The sequence below is a fragment of the Sinohyriopsis cumingii genome, unplaced genomic scaffold (genome assembly GCF_028554795.1).
Source record: "Sinohyriopsis cumingii isolate HCF-2022 unplaced genomic scaffold, ASM2855479v2 utg000646l, whole genome shotgun sequence".
Taxonomy (NCBI): Eukaryota; Metazoa; Mollusca; class Bivalvia; order Unionida; family Unionidae; genus Sinohyriopsis; species Sinohyriopsis cumingii.
This window is the reverse complement of record NW_028315921.1, coordinates 337635-356145: the sequence shown is the minus strand read 5'-3', so window position 1 is coordinate 356145 and position 18511 is coordinate 337635. Positions and strand designations below refer to the sequence as shown.

Genomic DNA, 18511 nt, shown 5'->3' with positions numbered 1-18511 from the left:
AAGAAAACGTTGAAACCTATCAGTCATTCTGAAGCTGATTTCGTTGCGGGCTGAGAAGGAGGATGTGTGTGGTGGTCGTGGTGGGACGCATTAAGGTCTTCTTCCTAGATATCATACCTTCGACGATTATACCATGTCCTTCTTGACACTTATTTTTCTTTTACATGTACATATGAACTCTCACTGACTACAGTATTGTAATTTTGGTACAGTGCCATAAAAATCAAAGGTATACATGGCTCGAGTTCCAAAATTCATCTTTACAATTACATATTGAGTTAATGAAATAATGGTTACATTGACCCTTTGTGACAACGAGGGACCTAGTATATCGTCACATTTCCTGCAAGTTGATTTGGGTTTCGTTATTCCTAGAACAGTGAAAGGCGTCCAATTGCAAACGAATAAACACGTCCTTTGAAGTGTGGAAAATTATAGTACGTTACGTTGTACCCATTTTGTAATGCCTCTTTAGTTGAATTCACTGTGTGCCTAAATTATGGATATAACTTAATTGTACATGGGTTTGATATTTTCGTGCTTTAATGCAGATAACAATTTACTGTTCTGAATTCTTAAATTTAAAAATAAACGGAGTAAAGAATTAGCAGATTGTGATATCGATTACGTACCTCTGGTTATGGGTCCAGTAAACTTGCACTGTGTCACAAACCTATTCCGAAGGAGAATTTGTTTTAAGTTAACTGAAAATGATATCTAATATATAACCCTTTGTGACAATGAGGAACATAATCTGTCGTCACATATTCAATTAGCCGATTTGGGATCCCTTATTACTAAAGCAGTGTAGGGGATCCAAAGTCGTGCTACAAATCACGTCTTTCGAAGAGTGTGAAGTTACAGTGACCTACTTTTGACCCATTAGTATAAATGTAATTATACGTTGGTTGCATTTACATTGTAGCTAAATATAGTATATAGGTAAAGTGAACATGGGTTTGATATTTTCGGGCTTGAATGCAAATAATAATTTACTGTTATGATATTTTAAATTTAAAAATAAAGAAATAAAAGAATTAGCAGTGCGTGGTTTCGATCCACGGACCTCTGCGTTATGGGCCCAGCACGCTTCCACTGCGCCACTCTGCTGTTATGAAGGACAACTGATTTCAATCAGTTTTAATTGGAACTGATATTCACCCATCTGGGTCAATATTTGGGTGATTTCTATCCAGAACGAATGATTCGAAGCAAATATTCCTCCCGCATAATATTTAACAGGAATATGAGGACCGACCATGTTTTATATTTGTATTGTGTGTACGAGGATAAAGGTTGTGGTGGCTGTAGGGGACAGGTGTGTAAAAATCTTTGGATTGTCTTCGCCGTCTGAATATGTCTTTTTAATAAATCAAGATAATTTGATTTCAAAGGATATTATGTTTGCGATAGATTCACTTGTTGTGTAAATAAGAGCAAAAGCACTGTCTTACCCCATCTGATGACAATGGTTTTCTTCACAAAGGCACTGAAGAATGAGTGACAAAAATAATGCATGTGGTTTAGATATTACTGGGTATATAAATTGTGTATACAACACTGTAATGCAGACGAGGTGGCCGAGTGGTTAAGGCCATGGACTGCTAATCGCCGCGTGGGTTCGAGTCCCATCCTCGTCGATAACTTTTACATAATATTCACTGCAAAACTCATTCATCAACACTTGTGAATGGATATTTTGTCTATATATAAGAAAAGAACACCAGAAAGATCACACATCTACAAACATAATCTCTTTTCACTATCCAGCACAAGTTTCTGAGAGATTCCGAAGTAAATCATGTACTCCATGCAGCTACAATATTTGCTGAGATCGGAAACAAAATATAATGTTTCTGTATTTAATATAGTAGGACCATGTCTAGCGTCAAAACGTATCTGCACCATTGGATGGGATCGCAAGTGAGGCTGACAATTTCGTTCACGTCGAACTTACAGAGGTAGGCAAGGGATCTGTGCAATGCAAGGATGGGCATTGTTACATGAAACCTAATTCAAGATTACGTCTGTATCTTAAACCTTTCAGGATCACACTTTTAGTAATCAAACTTAAGAAAACGTTGAAACCTATCAGTTATTCTGAAGCTGATTTCGTTGCGGGCTGAGAAGGAGGATGTGTGTGGTGGTCGTGGTGGGACGCATGAAGGTCTTCTTCCTGGATACCATACCTTCCAAGGGTTCACTTCTACGTCATTTTATCAAACATTTATTCAGAGATCAACCTTCGACGATTGCATCTTGTCCTTCTTGACAATTATTTTTCTTTTACATGTACATATGTACTCTCACTGGCTACAGTTTTGTAATTTTGGTACAATGCCATAAAAAATCAAATGTATGCATGGCTCGAGTTCCAAAATTCATCTTTACAATTACATATAGAGAGGATGAAATAATGGTTACATTGACCCTTTGTGACAACGAGGGACCTAGTATATCGTCACATTTCCTGCATGTTGATTTGGGTTTCGTTATTCCTAGAACAGTGTAAGGCATCCAATTGCAAACGAACAAACACGTCCTTTGAAGAGTGGAAAATTATAGTACGTTACGTTGCACCCATTTTCTAATGCTGCTTTAGTTGAATTCACTGTGTGCCTAAATTATGGATATAACTTAATTGTACATGGGTTTGATATTTTCGTGCTTTAATGCAGATAATTTACTGTTCTGAATTCTTAAATTTAAAAATAAACGGAGAAATGAATTAGCAGATGGTGGTATCGATCCACGTACCTCTGGTTATGGGTCCAGTAAGCTTGCACTGTGTCACACACCTATTCCGAGGGACAATTTGTTTTAAGTTAACTGAAAATGATATCTAATATTGAACCCTTTGTGACAATGAGGAACATAATATATCGTCACATATTCAATTTGCAGATTTGGGTTCCCTTATTACTATAGCAGTATAGGGGATCCAAAGTCGTGCTACAAATCACGTCTTTCGAAGAGTGTGAAGTTACAGTGACCTACTTTTGACCCATTAGTATAAAAGTAATTCTACGTTAGTTGCATTTACATTGTAGCTAAATATAGTATATCGCTAAAGTGCACATGGGTTTGATATTTTCGGGCTTGAATGCAAATAATAATTTACTGTTATGATATTTTAAATTTAAAAATAAAGAAATAAAAGAATTAACAGAGCGTGGTTTCGATCCACGGACCTCTGGGTTATGGGCCCAGCACGCTTCCACTGCGCCACTCTGCTGTTATGAAGGACAACTAATTTCAATCAGTTTTAATTGGAACTGATATTCACCCATCTGGGTCAATATTTGGGTGATTTCTATCCAGAACGAATGATTCGAAGCAAATATTCCTCCCGCATAATATTTAACAGGAATATGAGGACCGACCATGTTTTATATTTGTATTGTGTGTACGAGGATAAAGGTTGTGGTGGCTGTAGCGGACAGGTGTGTAAAAATCTTTGGATTGTCTTCGCCGTCCGAATATGTCTTTTTAATAAATCAAGATAATTTGATTTCAAAGGATAATATGTTTGCGATAGATTCAGTTGTTGTGTAAATAAGAGCAAAATAACTTTCTTACCCCATCTGATGACAATGGTTTTCTTCACAAAGGTACTGAATAATGAGTGACAAAAATAATGTATGTGGTTTAGATATTACTGGGTATATAAATTGTGTATACCACACTGTAATGCAGACGAGGTGGCCGAGTGGTTAAGGCGATGAACTGCTAATCCATTGGGGTCTCCCCGCGTGGGTTCGAGTCCCATCGTCGACGATAACTTTAACATAATATTCACTGCAAAACTCATTAATCAACACTTGTGAATGGATATTTTGTCTATATATAAGAAATGAACACCAGAAAGATCACACATCTACAAACATAATCTCTTTTCACTATCCAGCACAAGTTTCTGAGAGATTTCGAAGTAAATCATGCACTCCATGTAGCTACAATATTTGCTGAGATCGGAAACAAAATATAATTTCAGACTGTAAGGCAAGGATTTTACCTGCTGTGGAAATTTACATTTGACATAACGAGTCCCATGAGCCACACTAGTCCCAGGATAATATCTGCGTTGAATGGGAGAAAGAAGTTCTACTCCGTATTCACCGAGCTTCATACTTATATCATCATCGGTGATGTATGCTGGTAAATGAAGAATTGACACAATAATAGTGTCTGAATATAAGAGAGTACAATCAAAGTGTTCACTTCCAATATCAATTCCACACAAGACATTATATGCTACTTCTTTGCTCGGTAGTGTGACCTCATACAAATTTGCACCTTTGGGCACAACTGCATAGACCGACATATCTCCGGTTAATTCTTCTACACCTCTAATAATATCACTTGCCTTTATTTTCTTCACATCCTTTACATCAATCACCACGGTACATTCTTTCCCAAAACGACGAGAAGCTCCTGTCTGTCTATCGATGTTACTCGACATGCCATTCTTATTGCTAGCTATTCCACTGATGTCGTTAGAATTTGAGTCCGCTCCTTGTGCTGCACGTGCAGCACGACCAGGCTTTGAATTCATTGTCACAGAAAATAGTATTTTGTGTGGTGGATAAAGTTATCCACACACACAAAATATATCTAACTTTTATATGAATGCGATCACACGAATCTAATAAACGTACCTGTAACAACTTAAAACAGAAAAAATGTCTATTAAAGGAAGAAAACTTGAAAATTCACGGAGCGATCATCAAACGTGTTTTCCATCTGATGTCATAACCGGAAGTCCTCAGGGTTATGGGCCCAGCACGCTTCCACTGCGCCACTCTGCTCTTATGAAGGACAACTCATTTCAATCAGTTTTAACTGGAACTGTTATTCACCCATCTGGGTCAATATTTGGGTGATTTCTATTTAGAACGATTGATTCGAAGCAAATATTCCTCCCGCATAATATTTAACAGGAATATGAGGGCCGACCATGTTTTATATTTGTCTCGTGTGTACGAGGATAAAGGTTGTGGTGGATGTAGGGGACAGGTGTGTAAAAATCTTTGGATTGTCTTCACCGTCTGAATATGTCTTTTTAATAAATCAAGATAATTTGATTTCAAAGGATATTATGTTTGCGATAGATTCAGTTGTTGTGTAAATAATCTGCTAATCCATTGGGGTCTCCCCGCGTGGGTTCGAGTCCCATCCTCGTCGATAACTTTTACATAATATTCACTGCAAAACTCATTCATCAACACTTGTGAATGGATATTTTGTCCATATATATGAAAAGAACACCAGAAAGATCACACATCTACACACATAATCTCTTTTCACTATCCAGCACAAGCTTCTGAGAGATTTCGAACTAAATCATGTACTCCATGCAGCTACAATATTTGCTGAGATCGGAAACAAAATATAATGTTTCTGTATTTAATATAGTAGGACCATGTCTAACGTCAAAACGTATCTGCACCATTAGATGGGATCGCAAGTGAGGCTGACAATTTCGTTCACGTCGAACTTATAGAGGAAGGCAAGGGATCTGCGCAATGCAAGGATGGGCATTGTTCCATGAAGCCTAATTCAAGATTACGTCTGTATCTTAAACCTTTCAGGATCACACTTTTAGTCATCACACTGAAGAAAACGTTGAAACCTATCAGTTATTCTGAAGCTGATTTCGTTGCGGGCTGAGAAGGAGGATGCGTGTGGTGGTCGTGGTGGGACGCATTAAGGCCTTCTCCCTGGATATCATACCTTCGACGATTGTATCATGTCCTTCTTGATAATTATTTTTCTTTTACATGTACATATGTACTCTCACTGGCTACAGTTTTGTAATTTTGGTACAATGCCATAAAAAATCAAATGTATGCATGGCTCGAGTTCCAAAATTCATCTTTACAATTACATATAGAGAGGATGAAATAATGGTTACATTGACCCTTTGTGACAACGAGGGACCTAGTATATCGTCACATTTCCTGCATGTTGATTTGGGTTTCGTTATTCCTAGAACAGTGTAAGGCATCCAATTGCAAACGAACAAACACGTCCTTTGAAGAGTGGAAAATTATAGTACGTTACGTTGCACCCATTTTCTAATGCTGCTTTAGTTGAATTCACTGTGTGCCTAAATTATGGATATAACTTAATTGTACATGGGTTTGATATTTTCGTGCTTTAATGCAGATAACTATTTACTGTTCTGAATTCGTAAATTTAAAACTAAAAGGAGAAAAGAATTAGCCGATGGTGGTATCGATTCACGTACCTCTGGTTATGGGTCCAGTAAGCTTCCACTGTGTCACACACCTGTTCTGAAGGACAATTTGTTTTAAGTTAACTGAAAATGATATCTAATTTTTGACCCTTTGTGACAATGAGGAACATAATCTGTCGTCACATATTCAATTTGCAGATTTGGGTTCCCTTCTTACTATAGCAGTATAGGGGATCCAAAGTCGTGCTACAAATCACGTCTTTCGAAGAGTGTGAAGTTACAGTGACCTACTTTTGACCCATTAGTATAAATGTAATTCTATGTTGGTTGCATTTACATTGTAGCTAAATATATTATATAGCTAAAGTGAACATGGGTTTGATATTTTCGGGCTTGAATGCAAATAATAATTTACTGTTATGATGTTTTAAATTTAAAAATAAAGCAATAAAAGAATTAACAGAGCGTGGTTTCGATCCACGGACCTCTGCGTTATGGGCCCAGCACGCTTCCACTGCGCCACTCTGCTATTATGAAGGACAACTGATTTCAATCAGTTTTAATTGGAACTGATATTCACCCATCTGGGTCAATATTTGGGTGATTTCTATCCAGAACGAATGATTCGAAGCAAATATTCCTCCCGCATAATATTTAACAGGAATATGAGGACCGACCATGTTTTATATTTGTATTGTGTGTACGAGGATAAAGGTTGTGGTGGCTGTAGCGGACAGGTGTGTAAAAATCTTTGGATTGTCTTCGCCGTCTGAATATGTCTTTTTGATAAATCAAGATAATTTGATTTCAAAGGATATTATGTTTGCAATAGATTCAGTTGTTGTGTAAATAAGAGCAAAAGCACTTTCTTACCCCATCTGATGACAATGGTTTTCTTCACAAAGGTACTGAATAATGAGTGACAAAAATAATGCATGTGGTTTACAGTAATTGAGAACATATTACTGGGTATATAAATTGTGTATACCACACTGTAATGCAGACGAGGTGGCCGAGTGGTTAAGGCGATGAACTGCTAATCCATTGGGGTCTCCCCGCGTGGGTTCGAGTCCCATCCTCGTCGATAACTTTTACATAATATTCACTGCAAAACTCATTAATCAACACTTGTGAATGGATATTTTGTCTATATATAAGAAAAGAAAACCAGAAAGATCACACATCTACAAACATAATCTCTTTTCACTATCCAGGACAAGTTTCTGAGAGATTTCGAAGTAAATCATGTACTCCATGCAGCTACAATATTTGCTGAGATCGGAAACAAAATATAATGTTTCTGTATTTAATATAATAGGACCATGTCTAACGTCAAAACGTATCTGCACCATTGGATGGGATCGCAACTAAGGCTGACAATTTCGTTCACGTCGAACTTATAGAGTTAGGGAAGGGATCTGCGCTATGCAAGGATGGGCATTGTTCCATGAAGCCTAATTCAAGATTACGTCTGTATCTTATACCTTTCAGGATCACATTTTTAGTCATCAAACTTAAGAAAACGTTGAAACCTATCAGTCATTCTGAAGCTGATTTCGTTGCGGGCTGAGAAGGAGGATGTGTGTGGTGGTCGTGGTGGGACGCATTAAGGTCTTCTTCCTAGATATCATACCTTCGACGATTATACCATGTCCTTCTTGACACTTATTTTTCTTTTACATGTACATATGAACTCTCACTGACTACAGTATTGTAATTTTGGTACAGTGCCATAAAAATCAAAGGTATACATGGCTCGAGTTCCAAAATTCATCTTTACAATTACATATTGAGTTAATGAAATAATGGTTACATTGACCCTTTGTGACAACGAGGGACCTAGTATATCGTCACATTTCCTGCAAGTTGATTTGGGTTTCGTTATTCCTAGAACAGTGAAAGGCGTCCAATTGCAAACGAATAAACACGTCCTTTGAAGTGTGGAAAATTATAGTACGTTACGTTGTACCCATTTTGTAATGCCTCTTTAGTTGAATTCACTGTGTGCCTAAATTATGGATATAACTTAATTGTACATGGGTTTGATATTTTCGTGCTTTAATGCAGATAACAATTTACTGTTCTGAATTCTTAAATTTAAAAATAAACGGAGTAAAGAATTAGCAGATTGTGATATCGATTACGTACCTCTGGTTATGGGTCCAGTAAACTTGCACTGTGTCACAAACCTATTCCGAAGGAGAATTTGTTTTAAGTTAACTGAAAATGATATCTAATATATAACCCTTTGTGACAATGAGGAACATAATCTGTCGTCACATATTCAATTAGCCGATTTGGGATCCCTTATTACTAAAGCAGTGTAGGGGATCCAAAGTCGTGCTACAAATCACGTCTTTCGAAGAGTGTGAAGTTACAGTGACCTACTTTTGACCCATTAGTATAAATGTAATTATACGTTGGTTGCATTTACATTGTAGCTAAATATAGTATATAGGTAAAGTGAACATGGGTTTGATATTTTCGGGCTTGAATGCAAATAATAATTTACTGTTATGATATTTTAAATTTAAAAATAAAGAAATAAAAGAATTAGCAGTGCGTGGTTTCGATCCACGGACCTCTGCGTTATGGGCCCAGCACGCTTCCACTGCGCCACTCTGCTGTTATGAAGGACAACTGATTTCAATCAGTTTTAATTGGAACTGATATTCACCCATCTGGGTCAATATTTGGGTGATTTCTATCCAGAACGAATGATTCGAAGCAAATATTCCTCCCGCATAATATTTAACAGGAATATGAGGACCGACCATGTTTTATATTTGTATTGTGTGTACGAGGATAAAGGTTGTGGTGGCTGTAGGGGACAGGTGTGTAAAAATCTTTGGATTGTCTTCGCCGTCTGAATATGTCTTTTTAATAAATCAAGATAATTTGATTTCAAAGGATATTATGTTTGCGATAGATTCACTTGTTGTGTAAATAAGAGCAAAAGCACTGTCTTACCCCATCTGATGACAATGGTTTTCTTCACAAAGGCACTGAAGAATGAGTGACAAAAATAATGCATGTGGTTTAGATATTACTGGGTATATAAATTGTGTATACAACACTGTAATGCAGACGAGGTGGCCGAGTGGTTAAGGCCATGGACTGCTAATCGCCGCGTGGGTTCGAGTCCCATCCTCGTCGATAACTTTTACATAATATTCACTGCAAAACTCATTCATCAACACTTGTGAATGGATATTTTGTCTATATATAAGAAAAGAACACCAGAAAGATCACACATCTACAAACATAATCTCTTTTCACTATCCAGCACAAGTTTCTGAGAGATTCCGAAGTAAATCATGTACTCCATGCAGCTACAATATTTGCTGAGATCGGAAACAAAATATAATGTTTCTGTATTTAATATAGTAGGACCATGTCTAGCGTCAAAACGTATCTGCACCATTGGATGGGATCGCAAGTGAGGCTGACAATTTCGTTCACGTCGAACTTACAGAGGTAGGCAAGGGATCTGTGCAATGCAAGGATGGGCATTGTTACATGAAACCTAATTCAAGATTACGTCTGTATCTTAAACCTTTCAGGATCACACTTTTAGTAATCAAACTTAAGAAAACGTTGAAACCTATCAGTTATTCTGAAGCTGATTTCGTTGCGGGCTGAGAAGGAGGATGTGTGTGGTGGTCGTGGTGGGACGCATGAAGGTCTTCTTCCTGGATACCATACCTTCCAAGGGTTCACTTCTACGTCATTTTATCAAACATTTATTCAGAGATCAACCTTCGACGATTGCATCTTGTCCTTCTTGACAATTATTTTTCTTTTACATTTACATATGTACTCTCACTGACTACAGTCTTCTAATTTTGGTACAATGCCATAAAAAATCAAATGTATGCATGGCTCGAGTTCCAAAATTCATCTTTACAATTACATATAGAGAGGATGAAATAATGATTACATTGACCCTTTGTGACAACGAGGGACCTAGTATATCGTCACATTTCCTGCATGTTGATTTGCGTTTCGTTATTCCTTGAATAGTGTAAGGCATCCAATTGCAAACGAACAAACACGTCCTTTGAAGAGTGGAAAATTATAGTACGTTACGTTGCACCCATTTTCTAATGCTGCTTTAGTTGAATTCACTGTGTGCCTAAATTATGGATATAACTTAATTGTACATGGGTTTGATATTTTCGTGCTTTAATGCAGATAATTTACTGTTCTGAATTCTTAAATTTAAAAATAAACGGAGAAATGAATTAGCAGATGGTGGTATCGATCCACGTACCTCTGGTTATGGGTCCAGTAAGCTTGCACTGTGTCACACACCTATTCCGAGGGACAATTTGTTTTAAGTTAACTGAAAATGATATCTAATATTGAACCCTTTGTGACAATGAGGAACATAATATATCGTCACATATTCAATTTGCAGATTTGGGTTCCCTTATTACTATAGCAGTATAGGGGATCCAAAGTCGTGCTACAAATCACGTCTTTCGAAGAGTGTGAAGTTACAGTGACCTACTTTTGACCCATTAGTATAAAAGTAATTCTACGTTAGTTGCATTTACATTGTAGCTAAATATAGTATATCGCTAAAGTGCACATGGGTTTGATATTTTCGGGCTTGAATGCAAATAATAATTTACTGTTATGATATTTTAAATTTAAAAATAAAGAAATAAAAGAATTAGCAGAGCGTGGTTTCGATCCACGGACCTCTGGGTTATGGGCCCAGCACGCTTCCACTGCGCCACTCTGCTGTTATGAAGGACAACTAATTTCAATCAGTTTTAATTGGAACTGATATTCACCCATCTGGGTCAATATTTGGGTGATTTCTATCCAGAACGAATGATTCGAAGCAAATATTCCTCCCGCATAATATTTAACAGGAATATGAGGACCGACCATGTTTTATATTTGTATTGTGTGTACGAGGATAAAGGTTGTGGTGGCTGTAGCGGACAGGTGTGTAAAAATCTTTGGATTGTCTTCGCCGTCCGAATATGTCTTTTTAATAAATCAAGATAATTTGATTTCAAAGGATAATATGTTTGCGATAGATTCAGTTGTTGTGTAAATAAGAGCAAAATAACTTTCTTACCCCATCTGATGACAATGGTTTTCTTCACAAAGGTACTGAATAATGAGTGACAAAAATAATGTATGTGGTTTAGATATTACTGGGTATATAAATTGTGTATACCACACTGTAATGCAGACGAGGTGGCCGAGTGGTTAAGGCGATGAACTGCTAATCCATTGGGGTCTCCCCGCGTGGGTTCGAGTCCCATCGTCGACGATAACTTTAACATAATATTCACTGCAAAACTCATTAATCAACACTTGTGAATGGATATTTTGTCTATATATAAGAAATGAACACCAGAAAGATCACACATCTACAAACATAATCTCTTTTCACTATCCAGCACAAGTTTCTGAGTGATTTCGAAGTAAATCATGCACTCCATGTAGCTACAATATTTGCTGAGATCGGAAACAAAATATAATTTCAGACTGTAAGGCAAGGATTTTACCTGCTGTGGAAATTTACATTTGACATAACGAGTCCCATGAGCCACACTAGTCCCAGGATAATATCTGCGTTGAATGGGAGAAAGAAGTTCTACTCCGTATTCACCGAGCTTCATACTTATATCATCATCGGTGATGTATGCTGGTAAATGAAGAATTGACACAATAATAGTGTCTGAATATAAGAGAGTACAATCAAAGTGTTCACTTCCAATATCAATTCCACACAAGACATTATATGCTACTTCTTTGCTCGGTAGTGTGACCTCATACAAATTTGCACCTTTGGGCACAACTGCATAGACCGACATATCTCCGGTTAATTCTTCTACACCTCTAATAATATCACTTGCCTTTATTTTCTTCACATCCTTTACATCAATCACCACGGTACATTCTTTCCCAAAACGACGAGAAGCTCCTGTCTGTCTATCGATGTTACTCGACATGCCATTCTTCTTGCTAGCTATTCCACTGATGTCATTAGAATTTGAGTCCGCTCCCTGTGCTGCACGTGCAGCACGACCAGGCTTTGAATTCATTGTCACAGAAAATAGTATTTTGTGTGGTGAATAAAGTTATCCACACACACAAAATATATCTAACTTTTATATGAATGCGATCACACGAATCTAATAAACGTACCTGTAACAACTTAAAACAGAAAAAATGTCTATTAAAGGAAGAAAACTTGAAAATTCACGGAGCGATCATCAAACGTGTTTTCCATCTGATGTCATAACCGGAAGTCCTCAGGGTTATGGGCCCAGCACGCTTCCACTGCGCCACTCTGCTCTTATGAAGGACAACTCATTTCAATCAGTTTTAACTGGAACTGTTATTCACCCATCTGGGTCAATATTTGGGTGATTTCTATTTAGAACGATTGATTCGAAGCAAATATTCCTCCCGCATAATATTTAACAGGAATATGAGGGCCGACCATGTTTTATATTTGTCTCGTGTGTACGAGGATAAAGGTTGTGGTGGATGTAGGGGACAGGTGTGTAAAAATCTTTGGATTGTCTTCACCGTCTGAATATGTCTTTTTAATAAATCAAGATAATTTGATTTCAAAGGATATTATGTTTGCGATAGATTCAGTTGTTGTGTAAATAATCTGCTAATCCATTGGGGTCTCCCCGCGTGGGTTCGAGTCCCATCCTCGTCGATAACTTTTACATAATATTCACTGCAAAACTCATTCATCAACACTTGTGAATGGATATTTTGTCCATATATATGAAAAGAACACCAGAAAGATCACACATCTACAAACATAATCTCTTTTCACTATCCAGCACAAGTTTCTGAGAGATTTCGAACTAAATCATGTACTCCATGCAGCTACAATATTTGCTGAGATCGGAAACAAAATATAATGTTTCTGTATTTAATATAGTAGGACCATGTCTAACGTCAAAACGTATCTGCACCATTAGATGGGATCGCAAGTGAGGCTGACAATTTCGTTCACGTCGAACTTATAGAGGAAGGCAAGGGATCTGCGCAATGCAAGGATGGGCATTGTTCCATGAAGCCTAATTCAAGATTACGTCTGTATCTTAAACCTTTCAGGATCACACTTTTAGTCATCACACTGAAGAAAACGTTGAAACCTATCAGTTATTCTGAAGCTAATTTCGTTGCGGGCTGAGAAGGAGGATGCGTGTGGTGGTCGTGGTGGGACGCATTAAGGCCTTCTCCCTGGATATCATACCTTCGACGATTGTATCATGTCCTTCTTGATAATTATTTTTCTTTTACATGTACATATGTACTCTCACTGGCTACAGTTTTGTAATTTTGGTACAATGCCATAAAAAATCAAATGTATGCATGGCTCGAGTTCCAAAGTTCATCTTTACAATTACATATAGAGAGGATGAAATAATGGTTACATTGACCCTTTGTGACAACGAGGGACCTAGTATATCGTCACATTTCCTGCATGTTGATTTGGGTTTCGTTATTCCTAGAACAGTGTAAGGCATCCAATTGCAAACGAACAAACACGTCCTTTGAAGAGTGGAAAATTATAGTACGTTACGTTGCACCCATTTTCTAATGCTGCTTTAGTTGAATTCACTGTGTGCCTAAATTATGGATATAACTTAATTGTACATGGGTTTGATATTTTCGTGCTTTAATGCAGATAACTATTTACTGTTCTGAATTCGTAAATTTAAAACTAAAAGGAGAAAAGAATTAGCCGATGGTGGTATCGATTCACGTACCTCTGGTTATGGGTCCAGTAAGCTTCCACTGTGTCACACACCTGTTCTGAAGGACAATTTGTTTTAAGTTAACTGAAAATGATATCTAATATTTAACCCTTTGTGACAATGAGGAACATAATCTGTCGTCACATATTCAATTTGCAGATTTGGGTTCCCTTCTTACTATAGCAGTATAGGGGATCCAAAGTCGTGCTACAAATCACGTCTTTCGAAGAGTGTCTTTCGAAGAGTGTGAAGTTACAGTGACCTACTTTTGACCCATTAGTATAAAAGTTATTCTACTTTAGTTGCATTTACATTGTAGCTAAATATAGTATATCGCTAAAGAGCACATGGGTTTGATATTTTCGGGCTTGAATGCAAATAATAATTTACTTTTATGATATTTTAAATTTAAAAAAAAAGAAATAAAAGAATTAGCAGAGCGTGGTTTCGATCCACGGACCTCTGCGTTATGGGCCCAGCACGCTTCCACTGCGCCACTCTGCTGTTATGAAGGACAACTAATTTCAATCAGTTTTAATTGGAACTGATATTCACCCATCTGGGTCAATATTTGGGTGATTTCTATTTAGAACGAATGATTCGAAGCAAATATTCCTCCCGCATAATATTTAACAGGAATATGAGGACCGACCATGTTTTATATTTGTATTGTGTGTACGAGGATAAAGGTTGTGGTGGCTGTAGCGGACAGGTGTGTAAAAATCTTTGGATTGTCTTCGCCGTCTGAATATGTCTTTTTGATAAATCAAGATAATTTGATTTCAAAGGATATTATGTTTGCGATAGATTCAGTTGTTGTGTAAATAAGAGCAAAATAACTTTCTTACCCCATCTGATGACAATGGTTTTCTTCACAAAGGTACTGAATAATGAGTGACAAAAATAATGTATGTGGTTTAGATATTACTGGGTATATAAATTGTGTATACCACACTGTAATGCAGACGAGGTGGCCGAGTGGTTAAGGCCATGGACTCCTAATCCATTGGGGTCTCCCCGCGTGGGTTCGAGTCCCATCGTCGACGATAACTTTTACATAATATTCACTGCAAAACTCATTAATCAACACTTGTGAATGGATATTTTGTCTATATATAAGAAATGAACACCAGAAAGATCACACATCTACAAACATAATCTCTTTTCACTATCCAGCACAAGTTTCTGAGAGATTTCGAAGTAAATCATGCACTCCATGCAGCTACAATATGTGCTGAGATCGGAAACAAAATATAATGTTTCTGTATTTAATATAGTAGGACCATGTCTAGCGTCAAAACGTATCTGCACCATTGAATGTGATCGCAAGTGAGGCTGACAATTTCGTTCACGTCGAACTTATAGAGTTAGGGAAGGTATCTGCGACATGCAAGGATGGGCATTCTTCCATGAAACCTAATTCAAGATTACGTCTGTATCTTAAACCTTTCAGGATCACATTTTTAGTCATCAAACTTAAGAAAACGTTGGAACCTACCAGTTATTCTGAAGCTGATTTCGTTGCGGGCTGAGAAGGAGGATGCGTGTGGTGGTCGTGGTGGGACGCATTAGGGCCTTCTCCCTGGATATCATACCTTCGACGATTGTATCATGTCCTTCTTGATAATTATTTTTCTTTTACATGTACATATGTACTCTCACTGGCTACAGTTTTGTAATTTTGGTACAATGCCATAAAAAATCAAATGTATGCATGGCTCGAGTTCCAAAATTCATCTTTACAATTACATATAGAGAGGATGAAATAATGGTTACATTGACCCTTTGTGACAACGAGGGACCTAGTATATCGTCACATTTCCTGCATGTTGATTTGGGTTTCGTTATTCCTAGAACAGTGTAAGGCATCCAATTGCAAACGAACAAACACGTCCTTTGAAGAGTGGAAAATTATAGTACGTTACGTTGCACCCATTTTCTAATGCTGCTTTAGCTGAATTCACTGTGTGCCTAAATTATGGATATAACTTAATTGTACATGGGTTTGATATTTTCGTGCTTTAATGCAGATAACTATTTACTGTTCTGAATTCGTAAATTTAAAACTAAAAGGAGAAAAGAATTAGCCGATGGTGGTATCGATTCACGTACCTCTGGTTATGGGTCCAGTAAGCTTCCACTGTGTCACACACCTGTTCTGAAGGACAATTTGTTTTAAGTTAACTGAAAATGATATCTAATATTTAACCCTTTGTGACAATGAGGAACATAATCTGTCGTCACATATTCAATTTGCAGATTTGGGTTCCCTTATTACTATAGCAGTATAGGGGATCCAAAGTCGTGCTACAAATTACGTCTTTCGAAGAGTGTGAAGTTACAGTAACCTACTTTTGACCCATTAGTATAAATGTAATTCTACGTTGGTTGCATTTACATTGTAGCTAAATATATTATATAGCTAAAGTGAACATGGGTTTGATATTTTCGGGCTTGAATGCAAATAATAATTTACTGTTATGATATTTCAAATTTAAAAATAAAGAAATAAAAGAATTAGCAGAGCGTGGTTTCGATCCACGGACCTCTGGGTTATGGGCCCAGCACGCTTCCACTGCGCCACTCTGCTGTTATGAAGGACAACTGATTTCAATCAGTTTTAATTGGAACTGATATTCACCCATCTGGGTCAATATTTGGGTGATTTCTATCCAGAACGAATGATTCGAAGCAAATATTCCTCCCGCATAATATTTAACAGGAATATGAGGACCGACCATGTTTTATATTTGTATTGTGTGTACGAGGATAAAGGTTGTGGTGGCTGTAGCGGACAGGTGTGTAAAAATCTTTGGATTGTCTTCGCCGTCTGAATATGTCTTTTTGATAAATCAAGATAATTTGATTTCAAAGGATATTATGTTTGCAATAGATTCAGTTGTTGTGTAAATAAGAGCAAAAGCACTTTCTTACCCCATCTGATGACAATGGTTTTCTTCACAAAGGTACTGAATAATGAGTGACAAAAATAATGCATGTGGTTTACAGTAATTGAGAACATATTACTGGGTATATAAATTGTGTATACCACACTGTAATGCAGACGAGGTGGCCGAGTGGTTAAGGCGATGAACTGCTAATCCATTGGGGTCTCCCCGCGTGGGTTCGAGTCCCATCCTCGTCGATAACTTTTACATAATATTCACTGCAAAACTCATTAATCAACACTTGTGAATGGATATTTTGTCTATATATAAGAAAAGAAAACCAGAAAGATCACACATCTACAAACATAATCTCTTTTCACTATCCAGGACAAGTTTCTGAGAGATTTCGAAGTAAATCATGTACTCCATGCAGCTACAATATTTGCTGAGATCGGAAACAAAATATAATGTTTCTGTATTTAATATAATAGGACCATGTCTAACGTCAAGACGTATCTGCACCATTGGATGGGATCGCAACTAAGGCTGACAATTTCGTTCACGTCGAACTTATAGAGTTAGGGAAGGGATCTGCGCTATGCAAGGATGGGCATTGTTCCATGAAGCCTAATTCAAGATTACGTCTGTATCTTATACCTTTCAGGATCACATTTTTAGTCATCAAACTTAAGAAAACGTTGAAACCTATCAGTCATTCTGAAGCTGATTTCGTTGCGGGCTGAGAAGGAGGATGTGTGTGGTGGTCGTGGTGGGACGCATTAAGGTCTTCTTCCTAGATATCATACCTTCGACGATTATACCATGTCCTTCTTGACACTTATTTTTCTTTTACATGTACATATGAACTCTCACTGACTACAGTATTGTAATTTTGGTACAGTGCCATAAAAATCAAAGGTATACATGGCTCGAGTTCCAAAATTCATCTTTACAATTACATATTGAGTTAATGAAATAATGGTTACATTGACCCTTTGTGACAACGAGGGACCTAGTATATCGTCACATTTCCTGCAAGTTGATTTGGGTTTCGTTATTCCTAGAACAGTGAAAGGCGTCCAATTGCAAACGAATAAACACGTCCTTTGAAGTGTGGAAAATTATAGTACGTTACGTTGTACCCATTTTGTAATGCCTCTTTAGTTGAATTCACTGTGTGCCTAAATTATGGATATAACTTAATTGTACATGGGTTTGATATTTTCGTGCTTTAATGCAGATAACAATTTACTGTTCTGAATTCTTAAATTTAAAAATAAACGGAGAAAAGAATTAGCAGATTGTGATATCGATTACGTACCTCTGGTTATGGGTCCAGTAAACTTGCACTGTGTCACAAACCTATTCCGAAGGAGAATTTGTTTTAAGTTAACTGAAAATGATATCTAATATATAACCCTTTGTGACAATGAGGAACATAATCTGTCGTCACATATTCAATTAGCCGATTTGGGATCCCTTATTACTAAAGCAGTGTAGGGGATCCAAAGTCGTGCTACAAATCACGTCTTTCGAAGAGTGTGAAGTTACAGTGACCTACTTTTGACCCATTAGTATAAATGTAATTATACGTTGGTTGCATTTACATTGTAGCTAAATATAGTATATAGGTAAAGTGAACATGGGTTTGATATTTTCGGGCTTGAATG

General features: G+C 37.2%; 5 non-coding genes across 5 annotated transcripts; all 5 read left to right on the top strand.

Annotated features, from left to right (window-relative positions):
- The first annotated feature begins 3695 nt into the window (after positions 1 to 3695).
- On the top strand, positions 3696 to 3777 carry Trnas-gcu (transfer RNA serine (anticodon GCU)). Its single transcript has one exon. It is a non-coding gene; the product is annotated as a tRNA-Ser (tRNA).
- A 3424-nt stretch (positions 3778 to 7201) lies between these two features.
- On the top strand, positions 7202 to 7283 carry Trnas-gcu (transfer RNA serine (anticodon GCU)). Its single transcript has one exon. It is a non-coding gene; the product is annotated as a tRNA-Ser (tRNA).
- A 4127-nt stretch (positions 7284 to 11410) lies between these two features.
- Positions 11411 to 11492, top strand: Trnas-gcu (transfer RNA serine (anticodon GCU)). The gene has a single exon. It is a non-coding gene; the product is annotated as a tRNA-Ser (tRNA).
- A 3425-nt stretch (positions 11493 to 14917) lies between these two features.
- On the top strand, positions 14918 to 14999 carry Trnar-ccu (transfer RNA arginine (anticodon CCU)). Its single transcript has one exon. It is a non-coding gene; the product is annotated as a tRNA-Arg (tRNA).
- Positions 15000 to 17016: 2017 nt separating this feature from the next.
- Positions 17017 to 17098, top strand: Trnas-gcu (transfer RNA serine (anticodon GCU)). The gene has a single exon. It is a non-coding gene; the product is annotated as a tRNA-Ser (tRNA).
- The last annotated feature ends 1413 nt before the right edge of the window (positions 17099 to 18511 follow it).